Consider the following 23,819-nt stretch of genomic DNA (forward strand, 5'->3'; position numbering starts at 1 on the left):
TCCACGGCCCCCTGCCACCGCAGGAATTGCAAAACCTGTACCCACACCTCCTCCCTCACCCCATCCAAGGCCTTCCACATCCATCAAAGTTTTACCTGCACATCCACCAATATCATTTATTGTATTCTTGGCTCCCAGTGTGGTCTCCTCTACATTGGGGAGACTGGACGCCTCCTAGCAGAGCGCTTTAGGGAACATCTCCGGGACACCCGCACCAATCAACCACACCGCCCTGTGGCCCAACATTTCAACTCCCCTCCCACTCTGCCGAGGACATGGAGGTCTTGGGCCTCCTTCACCACTAGTCCCTCACCACCTGGAGGAAGAACGCCTCATATTCCGCCTTGGAACACTTCAACCCTGGGGCATCAATGTGGACTTCAACAGTTTCCTCATTTCCCCTTCCCCCACTTCATCCTAGTTCCAAACTTCCAGCTCAGCACTGTCCCTATGACTTGTCCTACCTGCCTATCTTCTTTTCCACCTATCCACTCCACCCTCCCTCCCTGACCTATCACCTTCATCCCCACCCCCACTCACCTATTGTACTCTATGCTACATTCTCCCCACCCCCACCCTCCTCTCACTGATCTCTCCACCCTTCAGGCTCTCTGCCTGTATTCCCGATGAAGGGCTTATGCCCGAAACGTCGATTTTACTGCTCCTCGGATGCTGCCTGAACTGCTGTGCTCTTCCAGCACCACTAATCCAGAATCAGTGCTGACAACTCATTGGAGTCCTTCACCTCTTCTTGCTTCCCTCTTCCAATTTCCCCCTGAGAATTTCTTCTGCAGCAACTTTGGACTGAAGTCAAAAATCTCAACAGAGGGTAAGGGTAATAGTTATTCATTGCTGTAGATCACAGTGGAAAGGACATTGTTAATACATCAATGATTCAGAAGCATGTGAAGGAAAAGTTGATCAATAGTGGGCAATTGTAATTAAATGAAATTAATACAGGATTCCATTAGAGGCAGGCAGATTTATAAATTGAGTGTGGAACTGCTTCTTGACACAATTCGGAAAATCTGTGCTGGTTTTACTGTAGCTATTGTAAGGCCTCAATGGAACAACTACAGAAACATATAATTGTAACTTTCCATTATTTACTATATATTTCCAGGGGTCCCATAAATCTGCTACAATAGTTACTGACAGGGATAGAAAGAAAAACTTTGGGGAAATTTAGGCAGAATATGTTGGAAAAAAGATGCAAATTGAACATATTTATTTTTGCTTTAACTCTTGTGTTGTTGTGACAACACTGACAAGGCTGTGTTTGCTGCCCACCCTTAGTTGCTCTGAAAATTTCTTGCAGAGTTTGGAAACATTGCAGTTAATGAGCTGTTTATGTTACCATTATGGTGTTTAGTAGTGTTGTGATATTTAATTGTATTGTGTTGTTTTTGTGTTTACTTGTTACAATTTTATTACACAAATGTTTGCATTTGCCAACTACAATAATAAGTACACTCATCGCTGCACCAGGGGAAAAGAATTTGTGAAAAGATCGTGAAACAAAAAGCCTCTTAAAAATGAACCTTGAAAGAAGCCCTAATTAACACTGATAATGCTGCAAATTCAATTACAGCAAACCTAAGAAGGATTAACAAGGAGGAGGGTGGGGAACTTGCAAATTGGTCACTCAGATGACTCTCTGTTGAAACATTGTTAATTAGGACATAAATGTTTGCTTTAAGGAAGAACAAATAAGACCGCTTTTGTTGCAAGAATTTAGTAACAAACAAATGAGGCATAACTAGAGCTAATCATCTAAGTGCAAACCTCTAAACTCAGATTCTGAAGGATAAGACTACCAGAGATTTACTCTGATGGTAGATGACAATCAAACATTGAACGAACAGCAATGTTTCAGATTACACTCTGCTTTTGTGAGATTTTATGGCTGCAAAATTTAGCTATATGGCACCCATATCTTTGGCACTTTGCCAATTTGATTCAAGTTGGTGCCCAGATGACACGTGAACATTTGGCATGCTGTCATATGAAATATTCTTTCTTTGACCATTACATTGCTTTGGCTACCTGACTGTTTTGGAGGAGCTGTATTACTGTCCAGTGCATGTATTACCAATTGTTGTTATCTGCTTTCTGCCTTATACTACATAACCTTGTCAGGTAATACCCTGAACCCAAGGGAAATCAGTTAGAAAAATAAAGAGGTAGAAGAGAAGACGCAACAATGCATCACATCTTACATTCATGATTCTTCTGATGCTTTACCTCAGTTCCACAAGTTCTGACCCGAGCTACGGCTCCTGTTCACCACAGATGTGCATCAGTCCACAGAAAAAAGCCCTTTACTTCATGTCCTTTTGTATGAAAAGAGGCCTGGACCATTCCCATCCACCATCAACTGATTTCGCCTGATTGACCTTGTGCTGATTTCAAACAAGTTTTCCTTTTAACTTTTCTCACTTTAGGGTATGGCTAATGGTACATGCACAGATCCAGTTCTGCCTGTCTCTTTGTTGATTATTAGATGATTAACAATGCAGTCTGAACTGACAACTCCAACATTCTGCCCCCATCTCCCCCAACTCACCACACACCCTCAGTTTCACCTCCTCAAGCCCCTCACCCACATCATTATTAAACAAGGGCACAACATCCCTCACAGGCAGATCCAACACTCCCTCTGGACCCCATACCTCACCATTGGACCCAATGACACCTTGTCCTTGCCATCTTGAGCCCTGGCCCCCTATTTACCTGCCTCACCTTACACAGTATAATTTTCACAGGAGCCATCAAGAAGTTTCACAGGAGCTATCAGCTGTCTGTGATGCTGGGACTTTAAATCACTGGCAAGTTACTGCTGTGAATAGGATCATGCTTTTCTTTAATTATTACAAAAATATACTTTTTAAAAAAATCATTATGTACATACACAGCGATAAAGCAGTTCAGTGCAGTCTTTGCATATCAATAAAAACAAACATTGGATCTGACATTCCCTGAGTTGCAAAGGCCAAAGACGTTTCTTACTTACTGCTGAAAATGTGTTGCTGGTCAAAGCACAGCAGGCCAGGCAGCATCTCAGGAATAGGGAATTCGACGTTTCGAGCATAAGCCCTTCATCAGGAATGAGAGAGAGTAGCCAAGCAGGCTAAGATAAAAGGTAGGGAGGAGGGACTTGGGGGAGGGGCGATGGAGGTGGGATAGGTGGAAGGAGGTCAAGGTGAGGGTGATAGGCCGGAGTGGGGTGGGGGCGGAGAGGTCATAAAGAGGATTGCAGGTTAGGAAGGCGGTGCTGAGTTCAAAGGTTGGGACTGAGACAAGGTGGGGGGGAGGCGAAATGAGGAAACTGGAGAAATCTGAGTTCATCCCTTGTGGTTGGAGGGTTCCTAGGCGAAGATGAGGCGCTCTTCCTCCAGCCATCTTGTTGCTATGGTCTGGAGATGGAGGAGTCCAGGGACCTGCATGTCCTTGGTGGAGTGAGACGGGGAGTTGAAGTGTTGAGCCATGGGGGGGGTTGGGTTGGTTGGTGCGGGTGTCCCAGAGGTGCTGAAAATGTGTTGCTGGTCAAAGCACAGCAGGCCAGGCAGCATCTCAGGAATAGGGAATTCGACGTTTCGAGCATAAACCCTTTATCAGGAATGAGAGAGAGTAGCCAAGCAGGCTAAGATAAAAGGTACGGACTCAGATTTCTCCAGTTTCCTCATTTCCCCTCCCCCCACCTTGTCTCAGTCGGTTCCCTCAACTCAGCACCGCCCTCCTAACCTTCAATCTCCTTCCTGACCTCTCCGCCCCCACCCCACTCCGGCCTTTCACCCTCACCTTGACCTCCTTCCACTTATCCCACCTCCATCGCCCCTCCCCCAAGTCCCTCCTCCCTACCTTTTATCTTAGCCTGCTTGGCTACTCTCTCTCATTCCTGATGAAGGGCTTATGCTCGAAACGTCGAATTCCCTATTCCTCAGATGCTGCCTGGCCTGCTGTGCTTTGACCAGCAACACATTTTCAGCTCTGATCTCCAGCATCTGCAGACCTAATTTTTTACTCGAAGATTTTAACCTACTGCGAATCCTCTTGCAAGGATGCCTTCATTGAAGAAGCTCTCTTCCTCCCTCTACAAGGATTTCAGTGAGTCTCTCTCTCACTGCACCCCCCAGGTCATCTCCTCTGCACAGAAGCTCTTCAGCCACGTTCTCAAACAAACTCGTTACCACAGCCACATCTCCTTCCTCAGCAACTGCCTAAGGAACCGACTGATCCCACACGGACTCAGATTTCTCCAGTTTCCTCATCTCCCCTCCCCCCACCTTGTCTCAGTCGGTTCCCTCAACTCAGCACCGCCCTCCTAACCTGCAATCCTCTTCCTGACCTCTCCGCCCCCACCCCACTCCGGCCTATCACCCTCACCTTGACCTCCTTCCACCTATCCCACCTTCATCGCCCCTCCCCCAAGTCCCTCCTCCCTACCTTTTATCTTAGCCTGCTTGGCTACTCTCTCTCATTCCTGATGAAGGGCTTATGCTCGAAACGTCGAATTCCCTATTCCTGAGATGCTGCCTGGCCTGCTGTGCTTTGACCAGCAACACATTTTCAGCTGTGATCTCCAGCATCTGCAGACCTCATTTTTTACTCCACGTTTCTTACTTATGCAGGACATAATTTAAATCCATGGATCATGCTGTTCAATACCCCAATTCTCCTTCACTACAAGGGAACTGTCAAATTTAAAGCATGGCCCGCATTTCAGAAGGAACTCTGATTGGAATCTCCTTTCAGAAATGTACAGGTCTTTCTTATCATATAAAAAAACGAAATGGAATGACAACGTGTATACAGTTGTCAGTCCTTGAACATTCTGACCCATTCAGTTTAGTGCTCAAATGCCCCTTGAAGAAATGGCATTTCTTAGCCAAATGAAGGCCTCATTTGGTTGGTGTAAATGTGAAAAATGGCCAACTTTCAAAGGTTTTGCCAACATGGTTGGCAAGACCAGAATTTGGTGGTCATCCCTAACGGCCCAAAAGCAAGTTGGAGATGAATTGCCTCCTTGATCCACTGCAGCTCAAGTGGTCTGGGTACACCAGAGTGTTGGTAGGTTACTGCTATTCATTGAACTGTACTGCAAGAAAGAGTTAACACATCAGGCGAGGTGCAATAACAAATTGATAAAAAATGAAGAATGGAAAGAAATACTTGCCTTGTAGAAATGGAGGGTTAAACCTCCATCCTTCCATCAATTTCAAAATATTTTCTTCTCAGTCACCATCAGAAGCAATGTATTTGTCGTGATGCTTGTAGACACAGAAAGCTGGTATCAGGATACTTGGTATCCCCAGGTGTCAACCAAGCTGTTTTTGTGATACACAGAAAATTTGAGCCAGTTGTTCAGTGTCAGTTGCAATGATTACACTTTGTATCTAAGGTTACTGGGTACTGATGCACAACTGTTTGAAATATTTTCCATCTGCCGGTTATTCCTTGGAGAGTAGTTCAAGTCGAGCTATCTTCTCAAACACATGGAATAAAGTCTGGAAATATTCTGCTGAACCAATAGCCATATTCTCATGGCATTATCGATCATAATTCTAAATAACTGTTTATTCCACCAATGTAAAATATTAGACAGTAAATACACATCATTAAATCATAGGTGTCTGCACTTAGTAAAGAACTGAAATGCTATTGTTTAATCTGGGACTTTTAGGTTTTGATTCACTGTTGACTGATTATTTTGTGTACTTAATATGAAAGTTAATAAATGAATCATAATTGAAATAAATCATTTAGTTTCCAGTGATTGTCACAAATGGTCAAAGGTGAGTTCCAACTTTTCCTTAGATCATAGTTTTTGTATTTTTATAGCCAAATATGTATCCATTTTTCTTTCTCTTTATAAACTATTGTGTGTGCCTCCCTCTTGACAAAAAGGCTGTAGAGTTCCAACTAAAGACTATTTTAAATAAAAATTATAAAGCTGATGTTATGGTCTGGAGACAGATACAGCAAGACCATACCTTCTTGCATAAAATGTATGATGTGTGGGCAAAGTGAAGAAGGCAACAAATGTAACTATCTGGGCAAGCCATTATAAAAGCAAGTGGGATGTATAATTAACCTTGTTACTATAAGCTTTGCATACTTACTAAAAATCAATTTTCATCCCACTCAGTCTCAAGCTCCAAAATATTATGAACTCTGCCTTGCACACTTTGTCATTCCCCTCCAGTATTTGATGATATGTGGAAGAAAGGTACACACTTGTAATGTCAGCTCGATGCCATTGCAGTCCCCTTAGCAAATACCACATGTGCACTTGCATGATCACTTGATTCTCATGTGCTGGTCACAACAGATTACTAGGTGTTATAAAGGAGTATAAGGGCCGTACAAATATACTGAAGAGGGCAATTAGGAAGGCAAAAGGGAAACATTAGATACTTGGCAGATAAGATGAAGGAGAATTCAAAGAGATTCTATAAATATAGTAAATTCAAAAGAGTAACAAAGGAGAGATAGGGCCCCTTAAACATCAATGTGGTTTTCTATGCATGGGACCACAAGACATAGGTGAAATACTAACAAATAGTTCAGTACTTACTGTGGAGAAGGACATAGAAGCTGGGGAACTTGGGGAAATAAATAGAGATATCTTGAAAAGAGTTCATATTACAGACGAGGAAGTGTTGGGGGTCTTAAATGCATAAAGGTAGATAAATCCTCAGGACCTGATCAGGTGTTTCCCAGAAGTTTGTGGAAGCTAGGGAAGAGCTGCTGGGCCCCTTGCTGAGATATTTGCATCATTGACAGCCACAGGTGAAGTGCCAGAAGACTGGAGGTTGGCTAACGTGGTGCCAATATTTAAGATAGGCTGGAATGAAAAGCTAGGGAAGTATAGACCGGTGAGCCTTATGTCAGTGGCAGGTAAGTTGTTGGAGGGGATTCTGAAGGCCACGATTTACACACGTTTGTAGAAGCCATGACTGATTAGGGATTGGCCGCATGGTTTTCTGCTTGGGAAATCGTGTCTCATTAACTTGAATGAGTTTTTTGAAGAGGTGACAAAGAAGATTGATGAATGCAAAGCCGTATATGTTGTTTACATAGACTTCAGCAAAGTTTTCGACAAGGTTATGAATGATAGACTAGTTAGTAAGGTTAGATCATGTGAGATCCTGGGTGAGCTAGCCAATTGAATATAAAATTGGCTTGAAGCATGGCTTGACAGGTGGTGGAAGAGGGTTACTTTTTGGACTGGAAGCCTGTGACCAGCAGTGTGCCACAAAGATTAGTGCTGGGTCCACTCCCTTCCATTGTTTATATAAATGATTTGAATGTGAACACAGGAGATGTGGTGATGACACCAAAATAGGTGGTGTAGTGGACAGTGGAGAAACTTATCTCAGAATAAAATGGGACCTTGATCAGATGGACCATGGGCTGAGGAGTGTCAGATGGAGTTGAATTGAGGTAAATCTGAGGTGCTGCATTTTGGAAAGGCAAATGAAGGCAAGACATACACAGTTAATAGCAGGGCCCTGGTGAGCGTTGCTGAACAAAGAGACCTAGGGTGCAGATGCATAGTTCCTTGAAAGTGGAGTTGCAGATAGACAGGGTGGTGAGAAGGTGGTTGGCATGCCCTCCTTCATTGGCCAGAACATTGTGTATAAGATTTGGGAAGTCATGTTGCGGTTGTACAGGACATTGGTGAGGCTACGTTTTTACACAAGAAGTGATTTCTATGTGGAATAAACTTCCTGACAAAGTAATTGATGCTGGGTCACCTTTTGTGTAAAACATTTGCCTCTTATGTCTTTTATAAATCTCTCTCTTCTCACCCTAAAAATGTTCCCCTAGTTTTGAAATTCCCCATCCTATGGAAAAGACAACTAAAAAGGTAGATGGTTAAAACTATAATATCTGGAGGGTTTTATGGGTGTGGTTAGCAGTTTGGATATTTCACTGAGGGGAAGTTACTCATCTCCACCTTGCTGCTTGCAATGTTTGGGCTTTTGTCTACTGATGCAGTTGATTGTATCTATCATTGTACTGCCTTGTTAAAATGTTTTAACTCAATGCAAATTTGAATGATCCATTTGATTTGGGGAGTGGCATCTTCACAGAGTGCCTTGTAGGTGGTATAAATGTCTAGTTGTGTCATGGCGAAATAACCACACTTTGAACCACGGCCTCAGTCTCAGCCTATTCCCCCTTTTGAAGCAGGTATGGAATTTTTTAGGTATGAGCCAGCAGATGGGTTTGGGATCTCCTATCAGTGTGATGTGATATGTGATGTTCAGATACCCCACAACTTGAATGAATTTTGGAAATGTTTAGAAGTGGGGTGGCACGGTGGCTCAGTGGTTAGCACTACTGCCTCACAGTGCCAGCGTCCCAGGTTTGATTCCAGCCTTGGGTAACTGTCTGTGTGGAGTTTGCACATCCTCCTCATGTCTACATGGGTTTTCTCCGGGTGCTCTGATTTCCTCCCACAGTCTAAAGATGTGCAGGTTAGGTGGATTGTCCGTGCTAAATTGCCCATAGTGTTAGGTGCATTAGTCAGAGGGGAATGGGTCTGGGTGGGTTACTCTTTGGAGGGTTAGAATGGACATTTTGGGCCGAAGGGCCTGATTCCACACTGTAGGGAATCTAAATCTAATGTGTTGGTTCATGTGTGTTAACCACTTCTGCTTTCAGGATGAGGTTGAGTCTTATGCAAGCTCTCCTGCTTGGTAGTTTTCGAGTATTTCTAATGTTTATTTATCTTTGTGTGCACGAAATTTGACTTTCGTGCCCTGAGGTAATGATTGATGAAAGCTGCAGGGTAATGCAGGGTATAGCAATTTAGGACCATCCAACACAACATGTCTCCAGTTCCAGTGTGGTGTCCATTAACTTTGATATTAGTACTTCAATATTGGCTATCATTGTACTTCAATATTGGCTATCATTGTCTGTGATTTCTTCAAGAGAAATAATTTTCCTGTGTAGAGATGCTTTTAAAGGCAGTTACTTTGTAATCTTTGAGTATGGGCTTCTTTAAACGCCTGCTGTTGGCTTCCGATGGAATGGGTGGAACCTTCATCCTATCTGTTGATCTTTGCATTATTCTGCAAGGCTTATAGCTGCAATATAGTTGTGAGCAATTTTCACATATATTCTCTCTTATTACGGTGGCTTTCAATTCTGCCCCATCTAAGGTGAATGGCTTGAAAGGACTCTATCCTTGATTAGTCTGGGTCAGGCCCTTTACATTCTGGGAAAAAAATTTGGGGTTAAATTTGGCAGAATCCAATGCTCACCCATATCAAAGTCCATTCTCTGATACACTCTGTGTTACTCCCTGTTGTCTGAGTTGGTTTTGAAATCCCTTGTCCTCTGTTTGCTGTTGCTTCGAGGCTCCTCTTCAGGGCTTTTTCTGTGATTCCTGGGCCCGCTTCATGCTTCTCTCTTTGCATTAAACTGCCACTGGGCTTCTTTTCAGGTTCCCTCTTGCCACGTGCAGCCAGTTCCGTGGGTCTAGTCACCATGTAATAAGATCATGTCTAGGTTGTTGATCAAACATAGGCCACACCCTTGCCAGTGAACATCGGCAACCTTTATCAAGTACTTACAATAAACACAGAAGAGAACAATAGATGACATCTCTGGAGCCCCACACATTCAAATCTGTGTGATCAAATGTGATGATGACATAACGTCTTCTCAGATGCCCAGCAGCTATGATTAAGGGCACAATGAATACTTTACTCCATGTTCTTCACTGTCAAAGTCAAGAAGTAAGGTATTTTTCCTTTCAGCATCAATGATTGCAAAATTTGCTATCACAATTTTTAAATGTCACAACCACTTTTGCCAATATGGGAATATTGATGATATCTCCAAATGTACATTCAAAAGTGATAGACTCAGCACAAAATATTCATCAACGTAAATGATGAATCTTTTCTGAAAGGTTTTCTGCTTGTCAAATCCAAGCTTTTGTGCAATTGACTCTGCCTGATTGTATTCTAAGCCTGCAACTTAAAATATTGTCTTCTCTCCAAAATGATTTAAGGTCTGGGAATAATGCTTCATATTTTGCATCATCTTCATTGCCATGGTAATGTGCTTTTGAATTTAAATTGTATGTGCAACAATGGTTTCCTTTATTAAAATGTTTCTGCACCCTCTGCTGTTACAAATATGTTATGGTAGCTTCAAGGTTACAAAATGGACATTGCAATTTTTAAATACACAGTACGTAATGCTGACTATTCAGTGTCCATGTGAAAAAGGTGCAGAGTGGGCAACATGGTGGCTCAGTGGTTTGCACTGCTGTCTTACAGCACTGTGGATATGAGTTTGATTCCAGCCTCAGGCAAATGATTATGTGGCATTAGCATGTTCTCCCTGTATCTGTGTGTGTTTCCTCCCAAAGTTCAAAACTATGCAAGTTAGGTGGATTGGCCATGCTAAATTCCCATAGTGTTCAGGCCAGGAGGATTAGTCATAGGAAATGCAGGATTACAGGGAAGGAGTGGGTCTGGATGTGTTGCTCTTCGAAGGGTTGGTGTGGACTCAATGGCATCTTTTAGGCCGAATGGCCTGCTTCCACACTGTAGGGATTCTATGAACTGGTACTGATGTTCAAATGCAGAAAATATGTTGTAAGGTCATCAAATCACTGGCATAATTTTCAAGCACTTATTGAATGCATGGTTGATACACAGCTTTCTTACTACATTTTTTTTCAGTTGATCACAGTGAAGTCTGCAGAACAGAACCTGAGCAAATCTTAAGCTACTTATGCTTGATCACAAGTTCATGTCATTGCAGTCTTGGACTCCCAAATGTAATGGGTAGAAATCGAATCTTGTATTGCTCAAAAAAATTAGGTGAGTGGATGAATTTTGAGTTGCATTTCACTCCCTCCACTTTACTTCACTCTTAATATCTATTCTTGTTCAGAGTCAGAGAAAAGTGCAATCCCTGATTAGTGAGCTGCTATGGTATATCTTCACGATGGAGAAAACAACACAATTTCAATATGCCTCACATTCATGTCTCAGGCTAATGCATTCAGATATGCTCCTTTTTATTTTGGACACCAATGAAAGCTGATGATTTGTTTTTACCTAAGAGATGCCGAATTGTCATGTATCACTGCTGATAAGATGAAATATTGGTCACTTCGCAAGCATGAGGCTAACCTTTAGGTTGCTTGCCATTTCAATATCCCATTTTTCTGTACCAGGCTTGCTGCAATCTTTCATACAAACCCAAAACAACCAGGAAGATCAGTCCCTCATTATTCCATTTAAGACATTTCCAGCTTTTGGGACTTAACACTGAGTTCAACAGCTTTCCACTCTATCCTCCATTTTGTTAACCATTCTTTAATAATTTCCATTTCTTGTTTTCATGTTTTCCTTACAGTCATAGCATACTTTTATTGTTCTATTTACACCTGCTCTCAATCAATGCCTTATCATCTCTTACAACTATTCCCCTTTTCAATTTGTTCTGTGACACCTTTGATCTCTAATCTCCCTTGCCCTCAAAAATTACCTAAACCTCCCTTTTATTCCACTTGTCCCCACCTTTTCTATAATATGAAATCTCATTTCCACCTCTCTTCAGTTTTCAAAGTCTCACATTGCAACCAAAATGTTATCTCTCTTCTGTCTCTTTCTCTCTCTCTCTCTTACTCTTTCTCTCTTTCTCTCCACATATTTAGCCAGATCTTTGAGTTTCTCCAGTACTTTCTGGTTTTAAGCCACTTGGGTGGTTTGATTTGGTTAAATGATCTGGAATTATATTTCCTAACAAAATTGAGCCTGGAAGCAACTTTATTCAAAGGTTTATCATAACACATTATGTTCTTTGTAACAACATGAATTAGAGCTCTGTCATTGCATGCTGAAATTCTACAAAGGCTAAAAATGAACAAGCAAAAAGAAATCCTGGGTGGTAGCGTTAATAATAAGCAGTGCAAACAGTTTTGATGTAAATTAAAGACAGACATAAGCTCCCACTGTTTTCATTTATTCGTATTGCCTCATTGTGTTTGCAGGCAAAATAGAAAGAGAAGATGTTTTAGTTCTATAGCCAGATAAGCTGGCTTGCTTGCGGGCACAACAAATGCGACAATGTAATTTAGGTGATCCTGTCAAAGAGCCAGTCTCATATTCCTCCAAGCATTTTAGTGAAAAGAACACCAAGTATATACCTGTCATGCACTTTGATCCACTTACTTTTCCATAATGTACTGTACCAATATGATTCATTGACCCTGGTTAAAGACCCAGTATTATTAAATTAAAAATCACACAACACCAGGTTATAGTCCAACAGGTTTGATTGGAAGCACACTAGCTTTCGGAGCGCCACTCCTTCATCAGGACTACCACCTGATGAAGGAGCGGCACTCTGAAAGCTAGTGTGCTTCCAATTAAACCTGTTGGACTATAACCTGGTGTTGTGTGATTTTTAACTTTGTACACCCCAGACCAACACCGGCAGCTCCAAATCAGTATTATTAAAATATTCTTGTTTTAGCACTGGGACAAAAACTGCAGTCCTTACTGAATTCAAAACACATGATGCAAAAATTGTTTACTTACTTAAGGTTAAATTTGATGTTGTCTATAAGTACACTGTTGAGACCATTGGTTCCTTCATCAACAACCTCCATAGATTCACAAACAATTGAGCAATCAGAGATTTAAACAACGATTTAATACATAACCACATAATTGCTAGCATGATAGTTGAAGCACTATCGGGATATTAATAGTCAACAGGACTTGCTACTTGTAAAAGCCTTACAGCACATGAGGCCATCTAAAGTCTATGAGCTAAATTGAGAAATAGTGCAAGGTGAGGCTGAGACTCTGGTGAAGAAGGGAAAGGAGTCGGAGTCTGCTGTATGCTAGCCTGAGGCCAGAAACATGTCAAAGCAAAAGCTTGGCAGCACTACTAAAAACTTACCAACTGCAGTCTTCAAATACTTCAGATTTGGTGACAACAAGGTATGTTGCTTAGCAGGGGGAGTTGAATGCCAAGGTTGTGGTAAATGTTGTCATTTTATGAAATATTGCCATTCCAAAGAGCAAGTAATGAGAGTAAATGACAACCAAATTCAAGACATAATCAAATACAAAGGTAAAGCAATAAACAGTGATATCTTGATAAATGTCCATATTATAGGTGAGGAGGTGCCTGGACTCTTAAAATGCATAAAGGTCAATAAATCCCTGGCACCTGATCGGGTGTAATCTGGTACCTTGTAGGAAGTCAGGAAAGTGATTGCTGGGCCCCTTGCAGAGGCATTTGTATAATCAATACTCACAAGTGAGATGCTAGAAAACAAAAGGTAGGCCAATGTAATGCCATTACTTAAGAAATTTGGTAAAGAAAAGCCAGGCAACTATAGACCAGTGAGCCTGATATCATGGGTGGGTAAGTTGTTGGAGAGGACTCTGATGGACAGGATTTTCATGTATTTAGAAAGGCGAGGACTGATTAGGAATAGTCAGCATTTATGTTGAATTCTGTCATTTTTCTATTACTGATGTAAGGCCAATAGCTCTGTTGTTACCTGTTTTCACTCTTCCTCTCTCTTTAAATAGTGGGGTAGCATTTGCTACCTCCCAATAGAATTTTTGAAAGATTTAATGCATTGACTATCTTCTTAGCCATTTCCTTTTGCATTCTGAGAATTAAATTTCACATTTGAAATTTAAATTGCAGCCCAAATAATTTCTCAAGTACAATTTTCTTCCTGAAGCTAATTTTCCTCAACTCATCATTTCTCACAAGCCACTTGCATTTCTAATTCCAGAAGATACTTTCCTCTATGAAAATAGACACAAAATATTACAAAAATGAAAGAATTGCATATCCTGCAAACCAGAAACAAAAACCAAAACAGCTAGGAAAACTTAGCAAGTCTGGCAGCACCTATGGAGAGAAAGCAGAGTTAATATTTTGAGTCCTATGACTCTACTTCAGAACACAGTATTCACTTAGCTGCTCTGCAATTCCTATGTTCTATATTTGTAATTTCTCCTGATCTACCTTCAATTAAGCCAAATGTTACTTTTTTATGTACCTGTAGAAGCTTTTGCATGTTTTATGTTTATTGTCAGATTGCATTAATAATTTTTTTTAACAGTTTCTTGGTCCTCCTTACATGCTATTTTAATAATATCACCCAAGTTATAAAGTGATGTTTACTGTGATGATAAACATTGCAGCAGAGCAATATTGTGACTTATTCAATGACCTGTTCATGATTCTTACCAAAACTCTCTTTCATGGTTCACTACCTTTGTCAAAGAAAAGATGCCCTTTACTTGATTTCAATTTTGATTAAATTTACTTCAAGCATTTGCATTGTATTTTCTGTACAGAAGACAAGGATTTAAGTAAAATCAGATATGTGACTTCCCTTTCTTTTTGTATACTCATCAATAAAGGTCCTTGAAAAAAATACAAGACCTACCAGAAAAAGGAAATGAACAACTACATCTTTACCCAACCCTTCAGGATATTTGAGTTGGGCAACATTTTTTGATTGGTAATGCTTCTGATGGCGGTTTTCCTTTAACCTAACACCTCAATCTTTTGATTAGATTCCAGTCTGTATCACAGTCCTGGGTACCTGTTATTCTATATATTAACCATCCAATCAAAACCCTGTTAAAATTGCCCATAATGTTCAGGGATGTGTAGGTGAGGTGCATTAGGTGAGGTAAATGTGGGGAAATGGGTCTGGGTGGGTTATTCTTCTGAGGGTTGGTGTGGTCTTGTTGGGCTGAACGGCTTGTTTCCCCACTGTCAGGATTAGATGATTCACCCAGAACTCTCTCAATTAGATTCCAATATGTGACTCGCTCCCATGTATATGTGACTCGCATGTTAAAAACACCCCAAAACCTTCAATTATATTCCACTTCATGGAATTTAATTTAGATAAATGTGAGATGCTGCATCTTGGGAAAGCAAATCTTAGCAGGACTTATACACTTAATGGTAAGGTCCGAGGAAGTGTTGCTGAACAAAGAGACCTTGGAGTGCAGATTCCTAACTCCTTGAAAGTAAAGTGGCAGGTGGATAGTATAATGAAGGCGGTGTTTGGTAGGCTTTCCTTTATTGATTGGAGTATTGCGTATAGACGTTGAGAGGTCATGTTGCAGCTGTACAGGACATTGGTTAGGCCACTGTTGGAATATTGTGTGCAATTCTTGTCTCCTTCCTATTGGAAGGATGTTGTGAAACTTGAAAGCATTCAGAAAAGATTTACAAGGATGTTGCATGGGTTGTAGGATTTGAGCTACAGGGAGAGGTTGAATAGGCTGGGGTTGTTTTCCCTGGAGCATCGGAGGCTGAAGGGTGGCCTTTAGAGGTTTATAAAATCATGAGGAGAATGGAGAGGGTAAATAGACAAGGTCATTTCCCTGGAGTGGGGGAGTCCAGAACTAGAGGGCATAGGTTTAGGGTGAGAGGGGACATGTAAAACACAGCCAAATGGGTAAATGAATTGGCCAGGTGCTGGCAAAAGGGTCTAGATTAGGTTAGGATATCTGGTCGGCATGGATGAGTTGGACCAAAGGGTTTGTTTCTGTGCTGTACATCTCTATGACTCTAACGACAGATAGCTTCATATAGACAGCCATTATTGGTGTTGTTTAAATGTTCAATATGTGAATCTGGTAAATAAGACTCAAAGTTAGAAATGCATCCCTAATATAAATATACTTGAAGTATAACAATTCAAAAATTGTTGGGTGGTTTTTGGGAGAAGTTATTTAAGCACAATCCATTCCTTGAAATATTCTGCAATAAAGGAAATTTGTATTACAGAATTCTATTGTTGGATACTATCTACCTTAGTCATCCATTTGAATGAAAGGTATCCTTAATAATGCTATCAAGCATCGCTTGCTGAGCAATAATGTGCTCAGTGATGGCCAGTTTGGATTCTGCCAGGACCGCTCAGCTCCTGATCTCATTATAGCCTTGGCTCAAATATGGACAAAAAAACTGATTTCCACAGGTGAGATGAGAGTGACAGCCCTCACCATCATGACTGCTTTCGACCGAGTGTGGTATCAAAGAGTCTTAGCAAAACTGGAATCAATGTTTCTCGGGGCAATCTCTCCACTGGTTGGAATCATACCTGGCACATAGGAAGATGGTTGTGGTTGTTGCAGGTCCATCATATGAGCTCCAGTTTTCTCAGCAGGAGTTCCATATGGTAGTGTCCTAGGCCCAGCTATCTTCAACTGCTTATCAATGAGCTTTCCTCAATCATAAGGTCAGATGTGGGATGTTTGCCGATGATTGCACAATGTTCGACATAATTTGTAGCTTCTCAGATACTGAAGCAGTCCATGTTCAAATACAACAAGATCTGGATAATAGCCAGGCTTGGGCTGACAAGTGAAAGTAATATTTGCATCACACAAATGCCAGGCAATGACTATCACCAATAAGAAACAATCTAATCACACCCCACTATCAGTATCTTTGGGGTCAAGACCAGAAACTCAATGACTCAACTCATATAAACACAGTGGCTACAAATGCAGGTCAGAGGCTAAGAATACTGTGGTGAATAACTCACCTCCCATCTTCCCCAAAGCCTGTCCACAATCTATAAGCCACAGGTCAGGATGAAATACGTCCCACCTGCATGGATGAGTGCAGCTCCAACAACACGCATGAAGCTTGACGCCATCCAGCACAAAGCAGCCTGCTTAATTGACAACACATCCCCATGTATTCTCTCCCTCCACCACCAATGCGCAACAGCAGCAGTGTTTACTACCTACAGGATGCACTGCAGAAATTCACCAAAGGTCCTTAAACAGCATCTTCCAAACCCACAACCACATTTATCTAGAAGGATAAGAGCAGCAGATATATGGGAACAGCATCACCTGCAACTTCCCCTCTAAGCCACTCACCATCCTGACTTGGAAGTATATTGCTTCACTGTCACTGGGCCAAAATCTTGGATTTCCCTCCCTAGCGGCATTATGGGTCAACCAAATGCATGTGGACAGTAGCGGTTCAAGAAGGAAGCTCACCACCACCTTCTGGAGGGCAACTAGAGAAGGGCTGATCAGCCAGCGGTGCCTATGCCTATGCATGAACTTTTTAAAAATTAAAACAAGAAAATAAATTGCTAGACAATGTTACATTTTATTGTGTTGTGAATAACAACACCAGAATTACAGAAACAAACTTTACATTTGTCTGTCACACAGATGACTAAACTCTAATAATCTTTCTAAACCTGCAGAGTAGAATAATTTATTTCATTGTTTTATAATTATCGATATTTTGATCTTATTGTGCTTCCTGCAGCCAAATATTTAAAGTATATCCCAAAATTCATAGTACAAGGATTATTCATGTTTACATGCTACATTTGCTGCAGTTTTCTGCTTGAGATGACAAGCTGTGACTCAGTTTGATATAAAAGATCCCTTGACACAATTTGAAGAAGTGAGCGGAGTTCTCTTGATGACATTCATAGCTCAATAACTGTTAGTCATTTATCATGTTGTCATTTGTTGGATCCTGCTTTTAACAATTTGATTCACATATCTGGAAGGATAATAATCTTTACTATACTTCAATCATTTTTGATTTGCTGCTAAATGTTTTGAAATGGTGTGTCTGAATGGAATTATATAACTACAAGGTTCTTTGCAATAAACCACATATCTGCTACATTCAAGATAGTTACATCACTTATTGGACTTTTACGACTTGTAAAACATGAACTACAAATGAAATGTCAACATGACAGGTGCCTCTGTGTAAAGAAATAATGTAGAAGTTTTTCTGAGTTCCAGGCAATATGGATCTAAAAGGAATAGAACCACCAAATTTATCTCTGTAATGATACTATTCCTGAGGTGCTTCCAAATTGTAACATTGTTCATTTTAGCCAAGATGAAATGTTGTGTGCTTTGTCTTCTTTGGCAGGGAACATGTTATCAAGAAAGATACTGAAGATACTTCTGAAATTGCTCCCCTCTCTACCCCTGATACAATCACAAACAGTCAATTCTGTGAGAGTCATAGTCTCCTGAGTGCATATGTACAGCACACATATTGTTAGAACCATGTTGCAACAAATATCTTCATACAGCAGATTATCCATGTCCTAAACAATGGCTTCACTGCCTCAATTGCTTGGGAGATACACTACCATACTTGTTGGAGCATATCTCCAAATGTATTGTAGTCTGCTGATTACTACACCAAATAACTCTTGCTAGGTCTCACCCTTTTCCAGCAGCCTTTATCAACCTTCAGTGAGCACCTGAACAGGAGGAGGAGGAGGGAAAAACTGGGAATCCAGAACCTCAGTTCTCCAGATGAGCTTCCAAGAGAAACATCACATTCCATTATCCTGCATAAGTTCTCACATGAACACTACTCTAAAATTCTCCACCTAACTCTCCTCCTGCTAGCGACTGTAACAGCATTACCTTGGGCAAAATCTCAAAACAAAAGATACATGACAAAACCATTCAATAATAGCTAGCTCCAAAAAACAAAATCAATCAAATAATGGTCAAAAACTCAAATATTCACTATTATTACCTCCCTAGCTTCCAAAAGTGCACATACCTTTGCTTGTTTTAGTGCTCCCCTGTAGTGCTGCCCCAATGGCTGCAGCTTTGGTGGAAGCCTGCTGTCTTACACGCAGTCATGTACAATGCCTCCAGAAGCTTTAGCCTTGAGTATGCACTCCTATTTTACTGCTTCAACACAGAGGGCAAACGTCTCCATGGTTTGTATGGGCATGTCAGCTCACTAACTGGGATGATCCTCTGCTCAAGATGTAGCTTGCAGCCACCAACCTTTCTAAATGTAGGAAATTACAGGCTCTAATATGGTAAAAGAAAGCCCACTTTCTGGTCTAAACATCAAAGTATTTTGTGGTTAACAAGATACAGTCTATTACATGTAGTAGCTAGTTACAGATTACATTGATAAGATAGCTGTTATTACAGAGACTTTGAGGAACATTTGGTGGGTGGCACGGTGGCACGTTGGTTAGCACAACATGTTTGGCTGAAAGGCATTAGTGGGAGCACAAATCCTGTCACTCTGAGCAAAAAAATAGTTTTTGCACTTTACTATCGCTCTGTTGTGTGGTGCTTCAGAAATCTGAATTATCCCTGGAGTGTAAATTGCTGGATTGCTGTGAGAGCTTGCAAGCCTTTTCAGCATTGATGTCCAAAGCCTCAGTGGTAATGATCTGAGCATGTACAACACTAAGCTGTGTTTGCAGAGCAATAGGCTCATCCCTCAGACTGTACTTACACTGCAGCACTAAGATTCTGGAAGCTTTTTTTCCTGTATGGTAATGGAAGCAGAGACTTTAGCCATCAAGCATTGCATCATGGCTTAGTCTGCAAGGCTGACATGAAGTTAGGCATCATTTCCATACTGGAAAGGGCCGGCTGCAAGCTCTACACAAAGACCTAGGAACCTGACTGTTTCTTGAACAGCGACAATAATCTCTGCAGCAGAACTGACATTGTGCTATCCTTGCTCATGGCCTGTCCATAGCACACACTTATCTCATAATAATTCTGTCTTTTGTCCCCGTGTTCTAAAATAAGTGAGGTATCAGTATGTGAACCTGTATCTGTGCATCACATGAAGAGATGTTGCTTCTTCTTCAGTAAGCCTACATTTCATGTCAAATCATGGAATAATTGTTGTATCTTAGGAAACAATATATGGTTTGAAATGTTAAGATGTTATTTACATCAATTTCCATAATTGCCAACTCAACAATTTGCAGCAGCATTATCTCTATGAATTTAGGAGCGCCTGTTACCTGCTGGCTGTCTGTTATTAGCTCCATGAGTTGACCTCTAGATTACGTGATCACATTCCCTTTCCAGTCCTCCAGTAGAAAGCTAACCTCTTCTCTTTAACACCTCCAGGTTTAAGGTCTGCAGTATTACAACAGATAACCCGGAGGCCTGCCATTGCACCCCCACTGGTGTTCTTATTTCTTTTCTGAAACACATTTTGAAACAATTCCATCAGCTTCTGTGGCCTAAATACCCCTTTGCTTTTATGAGATGTTGGCTGCCTTGTGGAAATACAGATAGCTGTAACGTGTGCTGTACTTGCACCTGGTGAATGCACAGTGAATTCAGCGCTGGCTTCATTCCACAATCATATCGGTGAACCCTACCCTGGGGAAAATATCTTGACTATTCACCCTAACCATGCCCTTTATGATTTCATTAACTTTTATGAGGTCACCCCTTAACCTCTGATGCTCCAGGAAAAACAGCCCCAGCCTATTCAGCCTTTCCCTATCTCTTAAACCCTCCAACCCTGACAACATCCTTGTAAATCTTTTCTGAACCTTTCAAGTTTCACAACATCTTTCGTAGAGCAGGGAGACCAGAACTGAACATGGTATTCCAAAATAACCTAAGCAATGTCCAATCACTGTCCTGACTAAGAAAGGCCAGTGTATCAATCGTCTTTTTCACTATCATGTCTGCCTGCAACTCTACTTTCAAGAAACAATGAAACTGCACAAGGCTTCACTGCTTTCTGCATCACCTTGGGTGAGAATTGAGTCCTTATGTACTGCAATCCCATTCTCAAAAACCGCAACTGTCCATTCTTATTGCACCGTATACCTTGGTAAATTAGCTTTGACATATTAAGGAAGTCACTGTTCCACTTCTGCAGAGACATTCGTAATTTTGTTGGTAACACTGACAGAATCAGAAAAATAACAATCTTTTACCATTCCTTCAATCTCCTGTCAGATAACTTCTGTGAGTTAATGAATTGCAGAGCAGAAGGGGTCTGAAGTTAACTGAATTTTTCGCTAACAATAGCTAACAATAAGAATTCACAGACTGTTGTTCCATCAATTAATCTTTTATGAAACAAACTTCACAAGTCTAAATCTTCTGAATCTTGAAAAGCAACACATGACAAATGACAGAAGTTTAAGATTAATTCCTATATCAATGGTTTCCTGTATGTATTTGAGCTATTTTTACATCTCCCAGGCTAAGGAGCTTGTGACATAAAGCTCAGCTTCAGGCTTACCCTCAGCTCAGTTTCCTCTTCAGTAAAACTGGAACTTCATTAACCTTCACAAACAAAGGTTGGCAGAGGTAAAGTTTTTGCCCCTGTTTGTTACACTTGGGCTGAATTTTACTGAGAGCCAGATGTCAATTTCGGTGTGTTTCATGTGGATTTTCTCTCTGTGAGATCCAGCAGATTAACTCACACAATTCTCACTGTTCACTTCATTATACTTGCATCACACACCCATGGCTGGTCCTACTCTGTTCTCACCATTGGGGAAAGTATTTGTCACTGTGGAACTTTGTGCAATTTCCAGCATCTGTGCCACATTTAAAGCCAGGTCAAATGATGCCAGCCGTGAGTTACCCTTCACAGTGTGTGTACTGGGAGGGAAATGAAAAGAAAACAGCTTCTGAGCAGCATTGATAGCACGGATGCCACTTCACTGCAAATAGAAGCTCACAATGATCCTTATATTACCACTCCCCCATATTATAAATTGTCATAGCAACTGCAGCTACGAGAGTGAAGTTTCACAGAATAGCCATCTTTAATGGCATAATATGGCCGAACTCTGAGGGAGTGTAACCTCTTTTGTTAATGCCCTCAGTACATAACAACTTAACTTGTTCAATCCGAAAGCATCCACGTTGGAAAGCCTTCAAACAGTCAGTAACTTTAAATTTTATTGAACACCAGGAAAAGCTAAAAAAAGTAATATAAAAGCTGCATTTGTTTTTGAGACTAAACAGAGAATGTTTGGCTTACTTAAACAACAACCAATTTACAACTAATTAATAACTACCTCACCTAGCTCACATGGTGACTTAATGGAACTTATTCTGATGTAGGAGAAAGTGAAGACTGCAGATGCTGAAGATGAGAGTCAAGAGTGTGGTGCTGGAAAAGCACAGTAGGTCAGGCAACATCCGAGGTGCGGGAGAATTGATGTTTCATGTAAAAACCCTTCATCAGCCAAGGGGGTAGAGAGATAAATGAGAGGGCGTGGGGCTGGGGGAAGGTAGCTGAGAGTGTGACAGATGGATGAAGGTTGGGGTAATGGTGATAGGTTGAGAGGAGGGTGGAGCAGATAGGTGGGAAGGGAGATGGACAGGAGGACAGGTCATTAGGGTGGTGCTGAGTTGGAAGGTTGGATCTGGGATAAGGCAGGGAGAAAGGAAATGAGGAAACTGGTGAAATCCACATTGATCCAAAGGCAGGGTCTGAAGGCAGAAGATGAGACATTCTTCGTCCAGGCGTCTTTCCTTCAGGAGTCAGGTGGTTAGGGTTTGGCAATGGAGGAGGCCCAGGACTTGCATGTCCTTGATGGAGTGGGAAGGGGAATTGAAGTGTTCGGCCATAAAAAGGTGGGTTTGTTCTGATGTATGCAGTATAATCTAAGCCGCACAAATACAGTGAGGTTGTAGGTTTCATTGGATTACAGAATAATAGCCTCTCCCCCAACCCTATATCAAACTAGAAAGGCAGCATTACACAGAGGACCATGTTGTCAAATATGTACGGTTCAAGGTGAGAGAAAATCAGCTCTGTGCCTTTATGTACTGCATAGCTTCCTCATTAATACCCCTTTAAAGGTCTCACAATACTCACAAGTGGAGTCTGCTGCAACAGGCAGAAAAGAAAACACTCTCTCCACTCACTCTGGGTGTGGTACTAGACATTTTTCAATTTCACTGGACGTGTACAATTTGGATCAGGTTGAAATATAACACAGGTTCTGTTTCATAGTGAGTAGCAGGCTCTGTCTCTTTAATCTAGGTGATACTCCCTCCTGCAGTGACCCATATTCTCTAATTCACAATTGTTTTCATCCCTTATGTTGAGTTGCCCCCCCCCCCACCCCCCACCTCTGCATGCCAGCATGCTGTTTCCAATCCCCAAAAATGATCTTCCAAATTTGTTCATCGCAGCAGTGTCCCTCTAATAATCCCTCCTTAACTTTTAATGGACCTACAGAACTGATTATAACCAAGCACCTTGACCAATTTGGAACAATAGCCCCAAATGCCGAGTGACCAGACTCTTGACCGATAGCTGTATAGTTCCCTGACTGACATGCTGTTGCTCCGTGGACTGGTTGCATTGAACTTGCAGGACTGACCACGGTCTCATCCCCAGACTGTGGAATGATATGGCACTCTTCACCTTGAACTATCAAGTCTGTCTAGGGACCGGGATTGAGATCAGGCAATGTTCTTAACTGACTGTGGTGGGATAGCCTGACTGCCAACTGAAGCAGTCCAGCTGATACTTGGGAACATCACCATCTACAAGTTCCCCTAGAAGCCACTCACAATTTTGACTTAGAAATATACTTCCATTCCTTCAGGGTCGCTGGTCCAAAATCCTTGAATTTATCCTGAATGGCAAAGTCAGTCAACTACAGCACATGGACTGCAGTGGTTAAAAAAGGCAGCTTGCCACCATCTTCTCAAGGGCAATTAGGACCAAGCAATAAATGCTGGCCAGCGAGCGATGCCCACGCCCATGAATGAATAATGAAAAATAATCCCCTTGATTTGACTGAGGACTGCTCTCCTTAGACTTTGAGACTTGGCGATTCGTTTGAAACATGTTTAATGTGTACACTGATAAGATGCTGTCACGTGCTGGAAGTGTGACATTGACAGAATATGATGCTGTATAGCAACAATTTTGTCCCCTTTTCTGATCACTGCCAGCAAACATGCTGTGCTTTGTCTTTGTGCAGATAGAAGTAGTATAAACATTGCAAG

The sequence above is a fragment of the Hemiscyllium ocellatum genome, chromosome 5, assembly GCF_020745735.1.
Source record: "Hemiscyllium ocellatum isolate sHemOce1 chromosome 5, sHemOce1.pat.X.cur, whole genome shotgun sequence".
Lineage (NCBI taxonomy): Eukaryota > Metazoa > Chordata > Chondrichthyes > Orectolobiformes > Hemiscylliidae > Hemiscyllium > Hemiscyllium ocellatum.